This window comes from Patella vulgata, chromosome 1, assembly GCF_932274485.2.
Source record: "Patella vulgata chromosome 1, xgPatVulg1.2, whole genome shotgun sequence".
Taxonomy (NCBI): Eukaryota; Metazoa; Mollusca; class Gastropoda; family Patellidae; genus Patella; species Patella vulgata.
In genome coordinates this window covers 21,745,987-21,770,350 of record NC_065879.2, presented here as the reverse complement: position 1 = coordinate 21,770,350, position 24,364 = coordinate 21,745,987, and the positions used below count along the sequence as shown (strand labels likewise).

Here is a 24,364-nt window from a genome sequence, read left to right as displayed (position 1 = left end):
AGATGATCCGGAAACAAAATTTTACACCAAAAACTAAGTCAAATTTGTTTCCATGGAAACGCAAAAAATATAAATCCCAGAAATTCCTTAGCGATTTCTTACTTGGTTTTTTTTTCTGTGGTGTTTACTCAATTTAGGTCGGAAAAATTTGAGATGTACTGTATGTCCCATTTAAAAATAAGTATCAATACTTTTCTTCATAAGTTTATTTCTGAAAGGCATGTCAGAAAATTCAATCCATAATTACTGAGTATACTAATTTTAAATTTGTGTGATTGAAAATTGTCAAATAAAAATAATGTTAAAAATATATTTGATCAGAAAATCATTTTTCCAAATGAAAATTTGTTTGAACTTGATCTAATATTTCAGCTCTTGTCTACTTCAATCACTTGTCTGTCCTCAGACCACAAACCATTAGAAAACAGTATGATTCAAGGCTGATTAATGACAACAAACCGAACTCTTAAAAACTAAAAATTGTGGTTTAAACCCTAATGAGTTGTCTGCCCTTAGACCACAATCCTCAATCCTAAACAGAAATCAAGTTTTCCTTCATCCAACCCGTGTACAAACTATTAGAAAACAAAATATCCATTTCAAATTAAATCCATAATTTTCTCCTATATATTATACCTTAAACATTTTCTTTAATTGTAGAAACAGTATTTCCTGACCCGAGCTAATACCAATATATCATCCTGTGAATTTGTGAATTATGATATAATAGTTTCCCTTCAAATTGTATTGTTGGGAGAAGGATACTAAGGCCGTGGTTAATTAATTGTCAGTTTCTCATGCCCCGAGTTTGTGAAATATACATGCTACATGCCTTAATTATTAATTATTGAGATGAAATTTAATTTTTTTTTAGTTTAATGCTGTTTCTATTTCAGCAATAACTAATGTCAGTTACTTGGTCATTGAAAACCCAACAGTAACCAGTGTCCGCGATTTATTCACATTTATTAAATATTTATAGATTAAAATATCTGTTGCACAATAAAGCTGGGCATCCGAAGACTTGATCATAATAAATAAGTTTAAATTATTAGTGATATGCTTCTAAGTTAATGCTGTACGGTTCGTTAATTCATTTATTCCTGGCATTTCATTTATTTATCCTTCCCTACTTTGACAGGTTACAAAATGACCTGTTCCAAACTGGTTGATGATTTGTTCTGACATAAATAATTAAAAGCATACCCGTGGATTTTTAAATACAAAATAAGTTAGATTATTTAACAAGTCAGTCAAAGAATTTACTACACACATGGTCGTTCCTTCTAGCCGTGATGGGAGATAGTACCAATGCCATGGCAATAGCCCGTATGTTAATTGCCGTCAACTTTGAACCCATCATCGACACATAATATAAATACGCCATTTAAAAAAGGCAGGAAAATGGTTTGGAAAATCAAATTTCCATGCTTATATATTGCTAACGTTTCGTCCAATTTATGTCTGTCCAGTTTTAGCGAAAACATTAGCCTTATTTTAAAATTTCTTTTCAGCTTCATATTACATTATAGAATTTGAATAACCACTGCAAACCAAACGTGAGTGTAGTCTCGATCTTCCACACAGGATACGGATAATTTGACACGGGGTAGTCGATTGGTTATGCCATTTTTTACAGTTGTCTGTCCGAAAATGTTAACGTTAGCACTCTTGATACGTTAGCACCCCTTATTCGGCTTTCACAGCGTAATTTACTCAAAATGTATCACTTACTTTATTTACGGCCTTTAGAAAAGAAAACCGGCTGTTCGATTTCCGATGCACATGGTGGTCGGCATTCTCGCCTTATTCACTCGCCCAAGGGTAGAAATACTATATACAATCTATTAATACCTTTCATTGCGGACTATTTGAATTTTTAGTTAAAAACAATAATTCAAGTAATACAGTTATTTATAAAATGTCCATGTCTGTCCTTATGTAACGTTTTAAATTTTAGGTTATTAAAATACAGTGGACTCTGTCACATCCGATGTCTGATCACTCCGGATTGCTGTGACATCCGACATGATTTTCATGTCCCGATTTATTTCCATATTACTTCAGCCAAAAAATCGCTGGTAAATCCGGATTCTGTATGTTCCGGATTACGACATCAATCAGCCGTCCCGTCACATAATTTCCATTGAATCGACACCGTGTAATACGTACTTCAAACGGTGGGTGTGAAGCCAGAAAAGATTAACAAGCAATCACCAATCAATTATCAGTGAGATTAAAACTCGCAAGCGCCAGTCTGTGTTGATTACTTTGATAATGTTATAAATTCTTTGTTGATTATTTTACAATTTATAATCTCTTGTAAGAGTGCTCTTGGTACTTGGTTTTAGTTACTCATGTCAAATACCGCGACATTATATAAAAATTGCCGCAATTGAAGAATCATTATACATTATTGTATTCAAAATGTCTGAACGTCCTGCAAAGCGTGCCCGAACAGATTTGACATTAGATGTGAAGCGGCAACTTATAGCAGATTTCGAGAAAGTTCCACGACCTGTGCAGAAGGAATTAGCCGTTAAGTATTCATTTGGCCTAGCTACAGTTTCAGACATATTAAAGTGTAAAGATGAATTTAGACAGAAGTTTGCCGATAATCTAAACTGCAGTAAGAAACGATTTTACACCAACTCGTGAATATATTGTACGCATGCATTGTTATTGTTAATTATTTAATGTAATAAAATTTTGAAAGGGAATAGCATTCTGGTGATTCAAAGCTACAAAATAAAAATACTTCCGGTTTTTGAAGTTACAGTATTTTCGGTTTTGGAGAAAGCTCGGTATTCCGACACGCTGTGTGATCCGAAATATTGTAACGATCCCGTACGATGTCGGATGTGACAGAGTCCACTGTATATGATTATATTTATTATATTAATCTTAAATTCTTAATATTATGTTTTATTTCGCATATAAAAAGTCTCAGTAACTACTTACATCAACATTATAAATAGAATTTTTCTTCAAACTTTAATCCTAATGTTACAAATCTGCCAGAATGTCTGTCCACATGTAACATTAGCAATGCAATTCATTTTTAAATTAATAATTAATTTGTAAATCATATCCCATGAAACTTCAGATTTTGATAATGTATTATTGCATTAAACTTTTGAAGAAAATTATTAATATTAAGCAACAGTATAATATCTGAAAGGAAAATAAATGTGCAATGCGTCCGTCCAATTCAAAAGAGACATTTTATATTTATTAAAATGGTCATCTTTACTGTCTTATGACCCAAAAATAATAGCATCTTCATTTCATAATTCAATGTAGAGATTGTTATTTATATGAATTTTAATGTGCATTGTTTGCATTTGATATAATTTCATCTAGAGTGATACGATTCAAAAAATTTCAATATGTTAGGTATTATGTTCAATAAAAAAAATTATTTTGCGAAAAATTATCTTTTTTAAAATATATTTTGGAAGAATATGTATCAATCTTCCCCGAGACAGGGATTTTGTAAGAGGAATTGGAATTTCATAATTCAGTTGGGATTGGGAATCTATGGTACACTTCAAAAATATGGTACACTTAAAAAAAAAACAAACCATGCCCTTATCCTATCACTCCTATCCTCGTATGTCCAGAAATATATAGTTTGTCTCTAGATATTGTCTGGTTTGGTAAAATAATCGCCCCCAACTGCCGCTAATTTTGTATGGCATGCTTGATTTTAATATCATCTAATCATCCCACAACATAATGAACGATTTCAGTCAAATGTTTCTGAACTACAATTCAGGTTTTAAATGACTGGAGTTTACAATTAATCAACCCAGATCTCCTAAAACAAGACGAGGTAAAAGGATTGGGAAAAAGATAAATTCTGGAAATAAATCTTTTTTGGATATCAAGTCTTCAAAATGAAATGAAATGAAATGGGGTTTAACGTCCTACTGTTTTGCTCCGAACTGGGCTAATGAAGACTGGCATCTGCCATACAGTGTGCAATGAGGGAAATTTTGCCCGGACAGCGGCACTACGGCCTATCAAGTCTTCAAAATGAAATGAAATGGGATTTAACGTCCTACTGTTTTGCTCCGAACTGGGCTAATGAAGACTGGCATACGCCATACAGTGTGCTATGAGGGAAATTTTGCCCGGACAGCGGCACTACGGCCTACTCTTATATCGAATTCCAAGGGATGTTTTAAGTGCACGCCAATGTGTACACGGGAGTTCAGTTTTTCGTATCATCCGAATGACTAGACAGCTGTCCTTGTCAGGCCCTCCGTCCTGCATCAATGACAAGGGGGAACCACGCCGGAAAATCTGGATGGACTTTCTCGGCCAATGCAGGGATCGAACACCAGACCTCCAGGCTAGCGAGCCAGCATCTTACCCACTAAGCTGTGATCCCCATCAAGTCTTCAAAAAACTATCTTAATGTGTGTCTCTTAAATATCAGAAGATCACTGGGTGATAAATGTGAACTTTTAGCTGAATATTTAACAGAAGAACATAGTGATATTTGTCTTCTTTCAGAAACATGGCTATCATTATCTACAAGCGGTCCAGTATCTAACGACTTTAAAAAATTTGGCTATGAACTTAAACATAGATCTAGACCTAGCAGAGTCGGAGGAGTAGGTATACTTTTCAAATCATCCCTAAAATGTGAAAAGAAAAAAAATTCAACTTTTAAATCATTTGAAAGTATTGAAGTGCTACTGAAAACAAATGCTATCACCCTACGTTTCGTAGTTATCTATCGTCCTCCTAATTCAAGTCTAACAAACTTTTTTGCTGACTTTTCTGAATATTACGAGACTCCGATACTAAAAAGCGGTCATCTTATCATCACCGGTGATTTCAACATTCATGTAGATATTTCTTCTGATCCAGTAGTCGAAAAATTTAAAGATCTACTTCAAGGCTCAATACCACTCTTGTTGTAACTGAATAATATGTCCCAATCTTTATTCTGGTCAACAAATTGTACTATTTTAGAATATTTCAATTAATTGATGATACAAATTTCATCTTAACACACCTTATTTAAAAATTTTGAAAAATCCAACATAATGGTTTGAAACGTCTAACGTAAACCTTTTCAAATGAAACTTCGATTTAAAAATATTTTCGAACCCTCTGGACAAGTAAAATAGGATGTAATGGATAATTTACACAACAGGTAGGACACTTAAACATTTAGTACTTAGATAGAGATATTATTTATTTTCTGGAGCTTTCAAGCCAGCAAGAGTGTTATTGTCCCTTTAAATCATTTGGTCTTTCTCAACATGTCATAAATCCAACTCATCGTCAAGGTCATACACTAGATCTTGTCATCACACAAACAGAGGACACATTATCACTTGACCGACTGTATGTTAAAGATCCCTGCCTGTGACCATAATGCAGTCCACTTCTCTTTACCACATGATAACGGACCCTTGTCTGCTAAACCTGCGTCAATCCAGTATCGTAAATATAAGTCCATCAATAGCTCAATTTTCACTGAAGATGTAAAGAATTCTAGGCTTTTTAACATGACTTCCTATCTACATCTGAGCTAGTCGAACTTTATGATGAAGAGATTTCCTCTGTAATTCAAAAACACGCTATTCGTAAAATAAATACAAACCCAAAAAATCCTTGGTTGAACGATAAAATACGAAATGCGCGCAAAACAAGACGAAAAGGAGATGGAGGTCGACACAACTAATAGTTCACAAAGACAAGTACAGAACGGAAATTAAGAATGTTGCATCTTTAATTCGGTCCACTAAAACAGAATATTACAATAAAAAAAACTGTCAGATCGAGGTTCAGATCAGAAACAAATCTTCAATGTAATAAATGATCTTCTAAATCGTGAACGATACAACAATATCCAACCTGACCACACCACTACAACAGAATTAGCTGATACTTTTGTAAATTACTTTAATGATAAAACCCTAAAGATCAGAAATGACATTACCTCCAAGATTACAAGTTCGTCTGACAACATTCCATCCTACAGAGATACACCAGACGCTACACTTTCAGAATTCCAGCCTGTCTCAGATGACCAACTCAAAAATACTATACTGTCTATGTAACCTAAATGATGTGAACAAGATCCCCTACCATCTTGGATGTTAAAAGACAACGTTGACATTTTTCTTCCCATAATCTCCGAAATTGTAAAAGTCTCCTCAGTGGTGAGTTCCCGAAAAACCTTGGCAAAGCAGTCATCAGAAACCCTCTTGAAAAAGACATCTTTAGATCCGGATTCCTTAACAAACTACAGACCCATAAGCAATTTAATTTTTATCTCCAAAATCATTGAAAAATGTGTCTTAACTCAACCAACATATGAAAGGTAACAACTTCGAGAACCATCTTCAGTCAGCATATAAGCAATACCACAGCACCGAAACCGCCCTGATAAAGATCACTAATGATATTTATCAAGCTTTAGACAGCCAACAGTGTGTAATCCTTCTTCTACTTGACCTAAGTGCAGCATTCGATACATTAGATAGTGAAGACCTACTTAGTGCTCTTTGGCAAGAGATTGCTCTTCGCGCTACGGTTTTACTGTGGTTAAAAAGCTAACTAATCGTAGTGTCACTGTAGATGTCAAGGGCAGCAAGTCATGTGAACTTTCTCTTTTATGCGGTGTGTCACAAGGCTCAGATTTAGGACCCATATTATTTATCATCTTTACTAAACCATTAACAAAAATAGCAGAGAAACACGGATTATCAATACATTTGTTTGCCGATGACACACAGTAATATTTGTGCTTTGATACCAATTCTTGCAAACAAATAATTAAAGATACAGAGCTCTGTCTTGCTGAAATACATGACTGGATGACTAGACACTTTCTAAAATTAAATCCTGACATAACTGAACTTTTGGTTCTTGGTACAAAACAGCAACTATCCAAATTCGCTGAAATAAATATTCATTTTCAAGAAGAAAAAATTATCCCTACATTAAAAGCAAAGAATATTGCAGCTACAATTGACCCTAGCCTATCATTCAAGTGTCATATACAGTCAATATGTTCATCAGCCTTTTTTAACACCTTAAACAGATCTCCCAAATACAGAAATATCTCACTCAAGAAATAACAGAAAATCTCATTCATGCCTTCATCACGACAAAACTAGACTACCATAACGCCCTGCTCTATGGAGTTCCCAACTATCAAGTTAAAAAACTACAAAATATTCAAAACTCTGCAGCACGACTTAACTAAAACAAGGAAATTTGATCATGTCACCCCAGTACTCGTTCCCTACACTGGTTGCCCGTGTTCAAAATCTTGCTGCAAACTTATAAAGCATTGAATGACAAATCACCATTATATTTAAAACAGCTGTTAAAACGATGTGAGAACAACACAAGAACCTTGAGGTCATCGTCAGAAAATAAACTGTTAACTCCGTCTGTGAAATTAGAACTAGGAAAACGAGCTCTCTCATTCTCAGCCCCCTACCTATGGAATAATCTTCCCAAAGAATTACAAATGATTAAATCTGTTGACCAATTCAAATGTGAGTTAAAAACACAACTATTCAACATTTAGTTCTTTCATAGTGTTAGTTAATTGGAAGCGCATTAGAAACTTTAGTGTAATCCTGCGCTATAATAATAAAAATAATAACTAGAACTGCGACGCAGTAATGACGGGTTTCACCGGTGCCCCGTTACCCTTGAACATATGTCACTTCCGGTACCAATGAAACCATTAAACAGGTTTCCATATAAGCATTGCACACATCAAATAAAATGTACGCAGAATCAACCAAATCCAGCAATATCAATTCATTGTATACATTTGTTACATGTAAGTGATACTGACAAAATTACATTACTTCCGGTGATAATGAAAATGTTAAATTAGTTTTATGAAATCAGAAATGGCATAAGGCATTACATGGAGAAAATTTTATGTAAATCAAATAATAATTGCCACTTTTATAGACCAAAAACCTTGAAAAGGGACTTGTAGAAAATCGTCTATTTCTCTGCAACCGTACAAGTTAGAAACCATTTTTTGGTATCTGTATGATCATATGGGTTCAATCTATTTGTTGATTGGAATCAAATATCATTTGTAAAAACATTACAAATTAGCCTCATTTGAATAAAATATCTGTTTTTAAGGCTAAAAATAAGTTTTTGCCAAAATGATATTACTTCCGGTGACAGTAAAAGTGTTAAATTTCTTGTATGAAATCGTAAATGGCATTAGGTATCACACGGTGAAAATTTTATTGGTTGATTGGGATCAAATATCAAAATTTTAAACATATACTCATTTGAATAAAATACTGGTTTTGAAGGCTACAAATACAATTTTTGCCCAAATTACGTCATTTCCGGTGACATTGGAAATGTTAAATTGGTTTGACCTTGTGAAAATTGACATTACGCATCAAATGGTGTCACTTTTATGAAAATCGAATAATAATTGACTCTTTTACAGGCAAACTAGCGTAAAGGGTGACTCATGCAAAATTGCCCATTTCTCGGCAACTGCTCATATTACAAACTAATTTTCACATACATTCTCTTCGTATGGATTATTGCTACTAGCTTATGAAAGTTTCGAAAAAATATATTAAAATATGAAAAGCCTGAATAGGTTGTGAATAGCTCATTTTTTAACCTTTTTTTGCCTTTAAATCGAAATGATCCGAAAATGAAATAAAAATTTAAAAAACTGAGCGCGATGATTTTAGCGCCTTAACAGGGCACACCCTTTCAGTCATACCAGATTTGAAAAAAATAATATTTGCTTTCAAAAAGTGGTACCTAACTGTCAAATTTGCAGTTTTTACTAAATTTACGTCACTTCCGTTATCGAATGGAAAATGTACCGGTAACCAAAAAGATAGGTTGCTAGGCAACAAAACATACGCCCACAGCAGCTAAATCGTCCGAGCGGTTGTCAAGGGTTGTCGCATATTTATTCCTTTGTAGGTAATTGGGAGCCTTTACAAGACAGTTCCATACAGATCAGATTATAAATTTTGTCGTTTGAGGGTTTACAAGGTTCTACAAACTGAAACAAGGGTCTTAACTCTGGAAGTAATCTACAGAAATTATTGAAATTTGACAGGCTTTTTCGTTTTATTAATTTAAATAATGCATATAAATTTCATACAGATCACATTTGTCATTCAAACGTTCACAATCGCCATAACTCTAGAAATCATTGACGGAAATTGCTGAAATTCAATAGACCTGTTTCACAAATTTAAATGATGCATATAAATTTCATACATATCGGATGATAACTATTATCAATCGAGCATAAACGTGACGTGAGAGCGTTCACAAGGATCAATAAAGTGAAACAAGGGCCATAACTCTAGACGGAATAAACGGAAATTGCCGAAATTCAATAGGCTTCTTCGTTTCAGTAATCTTAATAATGCATATAAATTTCACAAAGATCGAATGATAACTTTTGGCGTTAGAGCGTTCACAAGGTTCAATAAAGTGAAACAAGGGCCACGTAATAAATGGAAATTGCTGAAATTCAATAGGCTTCTTAGTTTCACTAATTTAAATAATGCATGTAAATTTCAGAAAGATCGGATGATAACTTTTGGCGTTAGAGCGTTCACAAGAAATTGTGGACAGATGAACGGACGGACGGGCCGACAGACGGACTGACATTCGACCATGAGCCAGGCTATCCTGAAATGTATTAATTTCGGTAATAGGAGACAGATTCTTTAAGCCACGACCAATTGTGGATGTTTTAAAGCCCATTAATGTGGATTTTTCACTATTTTTCATTTTCAATTTAAAATGGCGTCCATCATTTGCAAAAAATCAAAATTCTAATTCCTACAATTTATGGGTTTTTCTTCAAGGATTCGGAAAATATAATTCCCTTGTCTGTAAGTAAAATATCAAAAAAGCCTTAGCGACATTTCACATTTCAAGATGGTGGCACTTCCGGAATGGGCTACAAACTCCATTTTCTGTGAACGAATCAGAAGTGTCGTAGCTAGTAAAGAAAAAAAATTTCAAGGCAATCTGACCTATATTTAGTCGATTGTTTTGAAAACTTTAATCCTTAATTTCTCCAAGGGGAGATAAGTTAGGGCATTTTTAATGGTATCGTTGAAGTTGGGCCAATGAGATCTACATACATTCCAAATTTCATGAAAATCGTACCAATATTAAAGAAGTTGTCAATTCTGGTTTACTTCCGGGACGAAATGTCAATGACGTTATTTTCGAAATTCGAAAATCGGAAATAGCAGATTTCAAGTAAATATTTCAAGGTACTCAAAGAATTAGTAAAATAGGTCACATAGTCACAGAGTTATTGGTATGTAGGTCAATATCTTTGTTCGTAAAATTCGGTGATTTCAGATTCGTAAAACGTTTTGAAAATATATTTAATCAAAAGCTGCCACCCAATTTTGGGGGGGGGGGGGGGGGGGGGGGTAGGTCAAAGTTTCAGAAAGATCCCATGGTTAGATTCTGAGAAATCCGATTTGCAGAAAATATACAAAAAAAAAAAAATAATAATAATAATAATCTTAAAAACAATAAGCTTTCATATGAAATATGAAAGCTTAATAAGAATAATAATCCAAACAAAAACAATAGTGTTTTACACAAGCTACGCAGTTTGAAACCCTACTGATATTTGTATCGCGCAAATATTCAATCCACTAGGGAATGCTCTAGGCGCTAGAAAATGTTCTCACTTTGGAGTTTTAATGATAGTGATTAAACAACCAAGTTTTTACTTTGGATTTAAAAACCGAGACAGATGCACATTGTCGGATATTCCAAACAATTGATGCGCTATATCGAAAAGTTCTGGATCCAAAAGATTTCAAGTTATAGGCAGGTACATTCAACAACAGTTTCCCTTCTGATCTTAATGATCGTTTAGGTTGATACAGTGATACTAGATTTTGAAGGTAATCTGGCGCGGATTTGTTTATCGATTGAAAGGTTAACGCTAAGATTTTAAAATTGATCCTTTCTCGAACACAGCCAATGTAGTTTGTTGAAGACTGGGCTGATGTGTGATCTTGATTTAGTTTTTGTGACAATGTAAGCAGCGCGGTTTTGTAATCTTTGGAGTTTTGAAATCTGTTCGTTTGTAATACCAGTTAGTACCGAATTACAATAGTCTATTCTGGACAGGACGAAGGATCGAGCTAAGGTTGCAGCAGCATCTTCTGTTAATAGATGACGAATGGACCATATCCTTCGGAGATGGAAATGACATATTTTACAGATGTTGTTCACCTGGTTTTCAAAACTGAGACGAGAATCGACAAGAATTCCAAGATTTCTTACAGTTCTAGACACAGGAATTTCGGTGTTTCCAATGTTGATCTATCAAATGTCACATTTCTTAAATTTGTTAGCAGGACCCAGGAGAAGAAACTCAGTTTTTTCATCATTGAGTTTAAGCATATTGGATGCCATCCATTTTTTGACATTATCGAGACACCCTTCCAGATTCTTGATGACGACATTTTGATCAACAGGAAGTGGCTTGAAGCTATCAATGAGCTGAGAATCATCAGCATAAAAATGATAGAGCAGATTGTGATCATGGATAAGTTTACCTAATGTTTTTGTATACATTTTGAAGATTATCAGGCCCAAAACGGATCCTTGGGGAACACCACATAAGAGTTGTTGATGACTTGATGATGAGTTGTTAACTTCAATATACTGAAATCGTCTAGTGAAATAGGATGAAAACCATTTTAGAATGGATCCAGTTAGTCCGTAATCTGATGACAGTCGATCCAGTAGGTTGCCATGATCAATAGTATCGAAAGCTGCTGATAAATCCAAAGGGACCAACAGTGCGATCTTTCCTTTATCAACAGATGATTTTATGGCATCCAGAACACATAGTAGAGCTGTTTCAGTGTTGTGGCCGGAGCGATAAGCAGAATGGAACTCCTCAAGGAGTTGCTGCTTAACAACCTTCTCCAGAACTTTGGACAGAAAGGTCAGATTTGATACTGGTCGATAACTTTTCAGTAATTGTGGGTCTAATGTCAACTTTTTTATAAGTGGTTTGACTACTGCAGTTTTAAAACATTCCGGTACTATTCCAGACTGCAAACTCGTGTTTATGATGTTAGTGATAATGGGCAAAATTGCATCCAGAATTTCAAGCGGGAAATGTGTCGGGATGGTATCCAAAGAACATGATGTTGGTTTGGATTGACAGATTATCTTCCTTATGTCCTCCAATGAAACTGGATTAAAAGATTTCAAATTGGATTGATGGAACGACAGACCTTCTGTCATCACACCCCTGTGTGTTAATAGAGCCAAGGCCATGACGAATCTTATTGATTTTATCAATGAAATAATCACTGAAATTTTGAGCAACAATACTATCATCTCCCTCTGGAAGGATGACACTCTTTTCTTTTCCCAGTAAATAGTTTTATGTTGAGAATAATAATTTTGGATTTCTTGAGCATGATATTTCCTTGTTGAAATACTGTGATTTGGCATTTTTAACACATTTCATAAAACGTTTTCAACACTCTGCGTAAATTTGTTTATGTACTACTAACCCAATGTATGAAATAAGCCTCTTATATGGTAACCTCAAAATAGGTTACGCTAATCTGCATCAAATTTGAACTGGTAACCTATAGGTTACGATGCCATATTTGTTTAGAGCCGACCCTCGAATTAGCCTAGGGGGATTTGGGGCCAATTAAAAGATTAGCCAGCTACCCCTAAGCTTATTAAATCAGCAGGGCCCATATCCCTAAGCGAATTAGTGGATTATTGTTAATCCTAAAACTCTCTACAAAATTGCAAATAACTAAATAAAAAAAATTTTTATACAAAAATGTACAGATTGTCGTGTTCTTTCCAATGATATAAAATTCAATTGTACAAACTAACAATTACCGGTATATTACTATAAATAATATTGAAAAGTCAGTTCCACTAAAATTATGACTTTTCTCTGTCATAATAAACGTGAACATGTATCTCCTAAGATTTTATTTTAAAAAAAAGAACAGTGTTCAAAGTAAATATAAATATATAACTTTTAGAAAGAAATATCGCCCCAAATGACCGTCACTTCATCGTTATGACATTTCTGCCTTTGTTGGATATATGGTGGGAATTGTCGTCTTCTTTGCTTCATAGCATCGAAAATAAAAATATATAGTTGAAATCTTCGGCAATGTAATATTCCTCTATGTAGCTTGTATTAAATCCTAAAAGTTTTGATTCAATTTAGCTTTCCAAACTCTAGAATTATTATCCGTAAGTTTTGTGGTATCCAAGATATCCAAGATATGGCGGCCGACACGCTTGATCTCGGCTGCTTCGCATCATTCATAACGTCCCCCAAAAATAACAAATAGTTGATTTCTTCGACATTATCATGTTCTACGATATGCCTGGCAGTAAATCATAAAAAATCTGATTCCATTTCACTTTCCATGTCATAAAATTATTAGCCGTGAGTGACAACGTGAAAATATTGGAATAATGCCAAAGTCATTGACACGGTGTGAATTTTCACCTCTGACCTATTACGTAAATACCGGAAGATCCATTGTTGAAAAGTATGTTTTTTATTTGATAATTTGCGAATATAACATTCCTTTTCATTGGGTGTTTTATTTTTATTACTCAATCACCATTAATTTAAGAAATAAAAACAATAGAAATCAGTTGATTGATCTGGCGCTTTCGTTCGCTAAAGAGGCAAATGAGTATGTCGTTGCCAGGTATGATGGGTCCGCGAGTTGATTTGCTACCGACAAAATGACAGGTGCGAACTTAACGATCTTTCAGGCATTTATTTATAATTGTAAAATGTTTTAATGTAGTAGTGGAGGGAATATTTTAACTGAAACCTTTAGTTTATAAATTATAGCTCGGTGGTCGAGAACGGAAGTCCGTTCGCGTGTTTCCAGGTCATGGTAACCGATGCGTAACCTGAACGACCGTTCGCGTGTTATTTCGTACCCTGTAACCCCGATTTATGCCACTTCCTTTCAGCAGCTCGGCGTATTCGCTTATCATTCACAGAAGCATCATACCATGGTGTTTTCTTTAAATGGTTATGGTTTTGGTTTAGATGGGTGCATGTTTATCAAGGAGGTCAAGTAATGTTTTATCGAGTAAAGCTACCATGTAGTCAACATCATTATAACATTGTGTGAATTATTATTATTGTGTTATTATTATTATTATTATTATTCCTTGACCCCAAACACATACGGTTTGATACCAAAATTATGCATTTAGATTATCATTCTAGACTAAATACTATGGGTATGGGAGTAATAGGGAATAAATTGAAATGGCGGCCGTCCTAGACACCCTAGGCTACTAAAATCAATTTCCAGATTCAGCATTACTATAATCAAATCTATGTCACAATAGATCTTTTACAAAACATTTCCTCCATTATAACTAGTTATAGTTCCAGTGTTCCAAATAATCGTGAAATAAGCAGTTATTGTCAAAAATAAAATCCTGGTTATAATGAAAAAGCTCCTTAATACTTGCAAGAACGGATATCTTTTACAAAACATACCATATTTCACTATTTCATTTAAGTCTTCTGAAAGTTAATATTCTTACTCAAAGAATTGACTTTAGAAATTACTTTATATTGCTTTTCCAGACAATATCATCCCTATTGAGCTCATATCATTTAGGAATTAATAATTATTATGATGATTAAAGATAGGTCGCCAGGCAACAAAACATACGCCCACAGCAGCTAAATCATCTGAGCAGTCAACAAGGGTTTTCACATATCTATTCCTTTGTAGGTAATGAGAGTTTTTTCAAGACATTGATATCTATTTCATACTGATCAAACGGTAACTTCTGTCGTTTATAAGGGGTTTCAACAAAGTGGAACAAGGGCCACAACTCTTAGAAGTTAGAAACAGAAATTGCTGAAATTCAATAGGAAACGATCAAAATTTAATAGGCTTCTCCGTTTTACTGTTTACTGATCTAAATATTTCTAACCAGCAGCTGCCAGGCAGGATACGCCCACATTTTGCAAGAGATGGATAGAGAACAAGCTGAACAATAAGCGATTTTTTATACAATCAAGGGTCATAATTCAGGAAGTTACAATCCGATATGCTCGAATATCGTAAGGAACCAAGATCTTTGGGTTATAAAGATATAATGTAAGTTTCATCAAAATCGGATCAAAATTGTGACTTTTCACGAAATTCGAACTCGGCCGTCATTCGGGTGTAATGGTAAAATATTGGTAAAATATTCAAACGTTTTGTTCAATCAGATAAAAATTGTGACCTCTAGAGGGATCAGAAGCTAAAAACGCGATTTTTCGTACAATCAAGGGCCATAATCCAGGAAGGTACAATCTGATATGCGCAAATATCAAAAGGAATCAAGATCTTTGGGTTATAAACATGTATTTCAAGGTTAATCAAAATCGGATCAAAATTGTGGCCTTTAAAGGGTCCACAACTTTGATATACCATATGTACACTATTTGCGTACAAGGGATGGCCATTTTGTCTGGCAGTTTTGGTCAGATTTTCATAAAATTTAAACTTAACCATTATTAGGGTGTAACGGTGATATATTCAAATGTTTTTTTTTTTAAATCGAATAAAAATTGTGACCTATAGAGGGACCACAAGCTAAAAATGCATTTTTTCGTACAATCAGGGGCCATAATTCGGGAAGTTATGATCCGATATGTGCAAATATTGATAGGAACCAAAATGTTTGGGTTATATACATGCATTTCAAGTTTCATCAAAATCAGATGAAAATTTGACCTCTAGCGTGTCTACAAGCTAAAAACATTATTTTTCGTTCAACCAGGGGCCATAATCCATGAAGTTATGGTCCAATATATGCAAATATCGATAGGAACCGAGATCTTTGGGAGATAGACCTAAATTTTAAGTTTTATCAAAATCAAACCAGCGGCTGCCAGGCAGGATACGCCCACATTTTGCAAGAGAAGGATAGAGAACAAGCTAAAAACAAACACGTTTTTTTGTACAATCGGGGGCAATAATCCAGACAATTATGGCCTGAAATGTGCAAATATCAGAAGGGACTGAGATCTTTGGGATAAGTTTCATCAAAATCATATAAAAATAGTGACCTCTAGAGGGTCCACAACCTTCGTATATGTGAGCTGCTTCCACAAAACCAGCCGCTTGGTCATTTTTATGAAAAATGAATTGATAGCTTTCCAAAAATGTAACTCTTTTGAAATTTGGACCATGGATAAGAATTTTAAGATATTTTGAAGTTTGTGGGTGTTTCGAAATGGGAAAAATGTCAAAATGAGAAAACAGACTTCAAAGTATTGGGACATTTTCAGAAGAAATTTCACGCAATAATCCTTAGCAACCTTCAATTTAGATATCTAAACCCTTGATTTTCTGATAGTATAAACCAAAGACAACACCCAAGGCGTGGTTTCAACTCAGTTGGGACATTTTTTACTTTTTCTAAATGAATAAAATCAAATCCCAGACTTTTTGTCACATTTTAGAAAAAAGGCCCAACAGGGAAAAACAGTCTATTCCAAGCATGCTTCTTTTATTTTGGATTTAAAGCCAATAGCATAGCAGGAAGGAGTTAACCTTATTATTAGTAAAATAAAATTCTGATTACACAAAATTAATGTGCCCATCAAAATCTAACCATGTTGGTTGCCATGGTAACAGCGGCCAAAATGTTTTTTCTTGTAAGTTATTTCATGTACACTGAATGTATTAAATCATCAATAGCCCATTCCTAAAATCATCTTGTTTTGTGCTGCGCGGCAGTATTTAGGGGCAAAGCTCGCTTACCGACATCATGATGCGACGTCATGACGTCAATCACAGATCAACTCTTAAAGAGACCCAGATGTTTGACGTCATAACCTCATAACAAATCACCAATAGCCCATTCCCAAAATCATGTGGCCTTGGCTTCGGGGCTGTATTTAGGGCAAAGCTCTGTGATGTCATGACGCGATATCATGACTTTAATCACAGATCAACTCTTAAAAGACCCAGATGTTTGACGTCATAACCTTATAAAAAAAACATGTCATACTCATAATCATTATGGTCAATAGTGTTAAAATATAGATATTATTATGCATTTTTGTTTATCAAAAAGCGATTGCCATACAAGATAGGCCTATCTTCAACATGGTATAGGCCTAGACATATCACCATTTTATAATGGGAGCCATGGTGACTAAGTGAGTAAGACGTTGGCTCGCTAGCCTGGAAGTCGCGGCTCGATCCCGGTGTTGACCGAGAAAGTTCATCAGGATTTTCCGGCATGGTTTCTCCTTGTCAGTGGTGCAGGATGAAGGGGCTGACAAGGACTGTCTAGCCGTTTGGGTGGGATGGAAAACCGAGGTCCTGTGTAAACATAGGCGTGCAGGTAAAAGATCCCTTGGCAGTTGGAATTTAATATATGAGAAAGCCGTCCTGGCAACATTTCTTTCGTATTAAGCTGTATGCCAGGGCTGGGGTGATGGTAATAGAATGTAAAGGCAGTAATGAGCAATGGGAGATTTCAAAAGTAATGAGTAATAGAATTAATTACGTTCCAAAAATCATGTAATAGTCAATTACATTACAGTTAGATTGTAGGGCACATAATTATTTTTAATATAAGCCTCAAATCTGACACAATTCAAATTCATTCTAATTTTAACTTAAAATTAGAATTTAAGAAAAAGATTTAAATCAGTTTAGCAAAATAAATAGGAAGGCATTAAACATTTCCTTTTATTAATACTTTCACTTGGACGCATCATGTAGGGTTCTTTTTTTTAGACATGTAGGCCTACCGTACTAATTATTACTATTAGTATTAGCTACGGGAATGATCTGTTATTTACCGGTGCAATCTCGTGTTTACACATTCGAGCGTATACCTCCTTGAAAATACATTTTACATTAGTCCAAGAATACTACATTTAACTATAAAACATACATACTATGCCAAAATGTATCCATTTATTTAGCCAAGTACTTGAAGTAGCGATTTTTTTCGGTTCACTGACCACATGACAATTGAATGACACTTCCGACTTATCGGATCTCTCATGTCCTAGTTGGCATTATTTATACTTCTGCTTTATTAAAACGTATTTCAATAAGAAAATCACTGATTCCTTTGGAAAATCAAAATATCTGTATAAGAAATTTGTCAAGATGCATAGAAATTGAGCAGAAGCAGCAGAAGCAGGGATAGTTCTTAGGGTAATCAGTTGAGTCGGGTGGAAAAGTGAGCGCGAAGTCACGTGACGTAAACAAGCTCTTTCACGGCGTGAACCTTTTGGACGGGGTTATAATTATTAATCATTTAAGCAATAAAATATCATATATAGGCCTAACATAAAGATTTTTTTTTTCAATAGTTATGTTAAATAACTAGAAGGTTTAGTACTTCAGAAACATCGAACCCGCCATCGCCGATACAGTAGTAGGCTACTAGTACCGAGTAGAAATTCGATCATCATTCCGGGTCTTAAATACCGATTTGCTTGGCTGAATTCAGGAGTCGTGCAAAATGGGCAGCGGGTCTAGACTTGGATGACATTTTTCAAACTTTTTAGTTAATATTAATACGAAATGACAAATTTTCATTTATAAAACTATTGAACAAAAGATGAATTTGACAGATTGGCAAGTCAACAAATCTGTGTTTACATCCTCGTTGCGCATGCCCATGTTACACATCGAGCGCGTGCAAGAGCTTTAAGGCAACGAAATCCTGTATTATCATCGGGAGGTCGGCCATTCGTGGCAACGATAAGGCATACGGTTTATCTTGTCAAACTGACTCTGATTCGTTACTGACAAAGAATTTGCCTTTGTTTACTCCAAATATGGAAAGTTATGTTCACGACCTTTCAAATGACGTATGGAGATTAGCATCAAGCACCGCATGCGTTTTCAAAACATTGGATTACTTTTAGCTGATTTTTTCACAGAATAAACGTCATTTCTTGGGCCTTTTTAATCAGGTAGGCTAATAAAATACCCCCAAAACACCATTTCCAGTTTTCAGATCATCAAAATCCTTCTCAAATAACAAAGTTCTTTTGTATTTCTTGATGTTCAAACCTCAATTTCAAATTCAACAGTTTGACCCAAATCCATTGTTAACAATGCTTTTGTGCCCGTAGCACAAAATGACATCTGCGACAAGCGACTGATATTGTGGGAGCGACTGACATATTACACACTTCTACACAATTTGAGTACAAAGAGCAGCCATTTTGTCGGGCAGTTTCATTTCGATTTTCCCAAAATTCGAATCCAACCTTCATTATGGGTGAATAGTGATGTATTTAAACGGTTTTTAAAATCGGAAAAAAAATGTGACCTCTAGAGAATATGCAAGCTTAAAAGACGATTTTTCAAATTATCAGGGGCCATAATCCAGGAAGTTAAGTTCGGGTATCTACGATTATCAAAAGGAACCAAGATCTTAGTGTGTAATGGTGATACATGTATATTCACACGTTTTTTTTAAATCGGATAAAAATTGTGACCTCTACAGGGACAAGCTAAAATATCGAAAGGAACCAATATCTTTGGGTTATGAACATGTATTTCAAGTTTCATCAAAGTCGGATCAAAATTGTGACCTCTAGAGGATCCACAACCTTAATTTACCAGATGTTTACACTATTTGCGAATGTGGGGCGGTCATTTTGTCCGTCAGTTTCGGTCCAATTTATACGAAATTAGGACTCAACCATCTTTAGGGTGTAACGGTGATCTATTCAAGCGGTTTTGTAAATCGGATAAAAATTGTGACCTCTATGGGGTCCACAAGCTAAAAACACGATTTTTCATACAATCAGGGGCCATAATTCAGGAAGTTATGGTCCGATATTCGCGAATATCGAAAGAAACTGAGATCTGTGGGTTATAAACATATATTTCAAGTCTAAACCAAATCGAATAAAAATTGTGACCTCTATAGTGTTCAAAAGCTAAAAATGTGATTTTACATACAATCAGGGGCTTAATCCATGAAGTTACAGTCCGATACATGCCAATATCAAATGGAACCGAGATCTTAGGGTGATGAACCTATATTTCAAGTTTCATTGAAATCAGATAAAAACTGTGACCTGTAGAGTGTTCACAAACAATTGTGGGCGGACGTACGGACAGGGGCGACAACAATATATGCCCATATGAAAATGTGGGCATATAAAAAAAACACTCACAGCGTATTCCCTATAAAAGTGCTTTATTATATTACTAATTCTGCATCTGGTGAATACCTAACAACAAACTAGCTCACTGTTCGTTATTCGAGAATATCGAACAACAAACTGGCGAATAATGAACAATGAACCACAAACTAACTTCACATCCCTCCATTTTGCATGCTTATCTGTATTTACAATGAGCAAAGAGGCCAACTTTTGGTTCGAGTACTAGTCTATGAATTTCAGTGAATTTAAATTTTGGTGGTTGACCTCATAAATTTATTCCTCTGATGATCCCATGTGGGCCATACTAAACACCGGAAAACACTAAATACCGGAAAACATCCTAAATATCGGAAAACACGCTAAATAGGTAACCCGGAGCCTGGTCCTCTGTGTGCGATTTTGGACCTTCCAATGAAGGAAGGCCAAGGTCATTACGATGATCGTTTTACAAATAGCCCCCCCTGTTGATGCCTATTATGTTTTGAATGTTTTAAAAGACCCAATCAGTCTACCTCCATCATTGACCATATTTTATTTTGTATTTTAATTTTAGTTTTTAGTAAATTTCAGTGTTTCAGTATTTCAGTAGATTAAACACTGCCCTCAGAGAGCCCCATTATATGCCGGTTGCGCCGGTCTCCTGATTCTTACCAGTAACGCTGGCATCAGGGTGGTACGAATTAGTGGAAGGCACGACTAGGCTACCTCCTCCCTAGGTAACAAAAAATCGCATCATAAAACAGCAAGTATCATCAAAAGCGAGTTAATAAATTTCTGAATAGTTCGAGTTGAAGTTCCAGGTTTAACCGCTATGTGTCCTAATCACCAAACGAAATGGATTCCACGCAATTCTCGGACAGGCTGTAATCTGAAAAGTGTCTATCCTTTCCAAGAGCTATCCATCTCGTTGGAAGGGCTAAAAATCTACTTGTTTCTGAGCTTACTTTCATTCCAGGGTCAAATATAATCACTTGAACCATAATAATATTCAACATATTCCATCATATTCCGAGGGCCGCACACAGGATTTTTTTCTGGATTACTTTTCGAGCTTTTTTCCCCAACTTGTTGACCAGTTTTCCTTGAGAAAACCCCAACTTTCGCCCAATTGTCCCTGAGAAAACTACATATTCTATCTTACTGCATTGACGGGAAGTGGTAAGCTGGACGTCTGTGAAAAGGGTTGATCGATAAATTTTCAAGGAAGCAATTGTTGTTTTTGTTTGTGAAATAGAGGACTCTAGCCGATGAGGCTACTTCCCCCCCCCCCCCCCCCCCCCCCGGAGAACCTCAGGCAACCAATTTGTTTATGTTAACCATTTCCTGGTGGCTGAAGACTTCCACCGAATGCGTATTCGGAACAAAATGTCCCCGAGAAAATGTTTTTTTCCGACAATCGATATTCGAGATGTCTTCTGTTGCACAAATCATGCTGCACTGTGTAAGAACTTGAATCCTTTGATCTGAAGATTGTAGATGGAAAAGTATCATTTGCACTATTTCAAAGTAAACCTACATTTTCGTATATCATCCCGTAATTCGTGATTAATGACAATGACTGTGGAAATAATATGGGTTGAGGAACGGAAGAACTATGTTCGTCACGTGACTGGACAATTCCACCCCCGTCCCACCCTGACGATGATCCCTCCCGGAGCGGAGCGGCGCGGCGCGCTCTCTAAAAAAATCTCGGGCACAGTTTACTCTTTTAAGTTTTCCGGTAGCTATTTAGTAACCCAGAGTTTGGTCCTTGTGTGTGGTTTTGGACCAGGTGAGCGCTGATGAAATAAGTTCATTAACATACAAGCGAGCGATCGCCTACGGTCAAAGAAAAAATTTTCAGATTTTTTTTAACAATTTCTTCTCCCAAATTTCTATCAAAAAAAAAATTCAAATTTTTTTTTCCAGTATTTTTCTCTGTAAAATTATTTTCTACAGAATGTTTTTTTGTATAACCAATTTCTTGGAAAAATTCAATTTTTTTTTGTGACATAAAATTTTTTTGTTCAAAAAAATTTGGGAGAAAAAAAAATCGGAAATTTTTTTTTTTTGGGGGGGGGGGGGGCTATTTGTTAAACGAACATCGTAATGACCTTGACCTTCCTTCATCTGCACTCACTTGGTCCAAAACTGCACACAGAGGACCAGGCTCCGGGTTACCTATTTAGGGTGTTTTCCGGTATTTAGTGTTTTTCGGTATTCAGTATAAAATGGTGTTTTCCGGTTGTTTTCCAGTATATAGTATTGCCGTATACTGTGCTGTAAAGGGAGGTTCTCAACAAAATTTGGGGAATAGGCTAAAGCATGTAGAACACCACTCATTAGATTCAATGGAGAAATTAATGGTGGTCTACATCCTGTTACATCCAAGAGTTGTCTACCCTTAGACCACAGATCTCAGCTCAAGAATATTAGCTTTATATTTTTCTGCACGACACTATTATATTTAGAATAGAAAATCAGAAGGAAGTTATTTCATATAAAACAGACATAACTATTTTAAAAAAATTTTGTAACTTTAAAGACCACATAAGGTGAAAAATCGAAATTTCATGTACGTATAGCCAATGGTTACTATATATCCACTTTTACGGCAAGCTCACACCAATCTGATTAAAATTAATACGTTTAAGTATCTGACACTCAAAAACGCTTTTCAATTTTTCAATTACGACCTTAATCCGGTTGATTGGCTGGTGACGTCTCAAACACTACACATAGTATATACATTATCTATACAATATATCACTGTCTTTACAATATATCACTGTCTATACACACCACCAGTTGACAAGTTTCTATACACAAAGAACAACTTTTATCGTAACTCCATTTGAAATTCACAGCAAATATGGAATTTTGCGATGACTATTTATAACAATAGATCGCCCTCATTTCTCAGTGAATCAACCCTGGGAATCTAATTACCATGTACGGTTCCATGCATACTACGGGCGTAGTAACTGAGGTTAAACTTTGGCGCGAAAATTGCATGGGAATCATGGACACCTGTCTGGAAATAAGGCACCTGTCACAGACAATGTCAGGCACAGATTCAGACTTTGTCTGGCACTAAACTGCTGGTGCCTGTCATTTTGTCCGGCACTGATTTGTCTTTTTTATTAATATTATTAATACATGTCCGGCACTAAGTTGAAAATGTTAGGTACTATTTCATGAGTGCCTGACATTTTGTCAGGTAGATCTAAAACCGTTATTTCCAGGCCTGGACATGAATATCAAATACACTTGATCATACGTGGAGTTCCTGATGCCATTTGGTGAGTGATTAAACTGTCAATGTAATTGTAAAATACCTTTATTATAAAGAAGTTAAACGATATTAGACATAACAAACGTCTATCCATCGAATAATTTATATTCAGATTTCTTATCAAGTCAATTAAATGCTGTTTAAACGCCAATCAACAAATAATATGAGGCTACTTTATTACAACCAGCGGCTGCCAGGCAGGATACACCCACATTTTGCAAGAGATGGATAGAGAACAAGCTAAAAACAAAAAGGAATTTTTGTACAATCAGGGGAAATAATCCAGAAAGTTATGGTCTGAAATGCCCAAATATCAAAAGGGACTGAGATCTTTGGGATATAAAGATATGTTTTAAGTTTCATCAAAATCGAATAAAAATGGTGATATATTTAAACGATTTTTAAGATCGGAAAAAAAAAAATTGTGACCTCTAGAGAATCCGCATGCTAAAAATGTGATTTTTCGACCAATCAGGAGCCATAATCCAGGAAGTTACGGTGTAACAGTGATATATGTGAACGGTTTTTTTTTTAAATCGAATAATAATTGTGACCTCTAGAAAATAGAAAGGAACCAAGATATTTGGGTTATAAACATGCATTTCAAATTTCATCAAAATCAGATGAAAATTGTAACCTCCAGAGGATCCACAACCCTGATACACAATATTTTGAAACTATTTGCGAACGAGGGGCAGCCATTTTGTCCGTCAGTTTCGGTCCGATTTTTACGAAATTCGAACTCAACCATTCTTAGGGTGTAACGGTGATATACTAAAACGTTTTTTTAAATCGGATAAAAATTGTTACCTCTGGGGTCCACAAGCTAAAAACGCGATTTTTCGTACAATCAGGGGCCATAA

General features: G+C 35.3%; 1 long non-coding RNA gene across 1 annotated transcript in view; it reads right to left on the bottom strand.

Moving 5' to 3' along the window:
- Positions 1–24,364, bottom strand: part of LOC126830901 (uncharacterized) — a 71,393-nt gene that overhangs the window by 7,319 nt on the left and 39,710 nt on the right. The gene's annotated exons all lie outside the window — the stretch shown is intronic.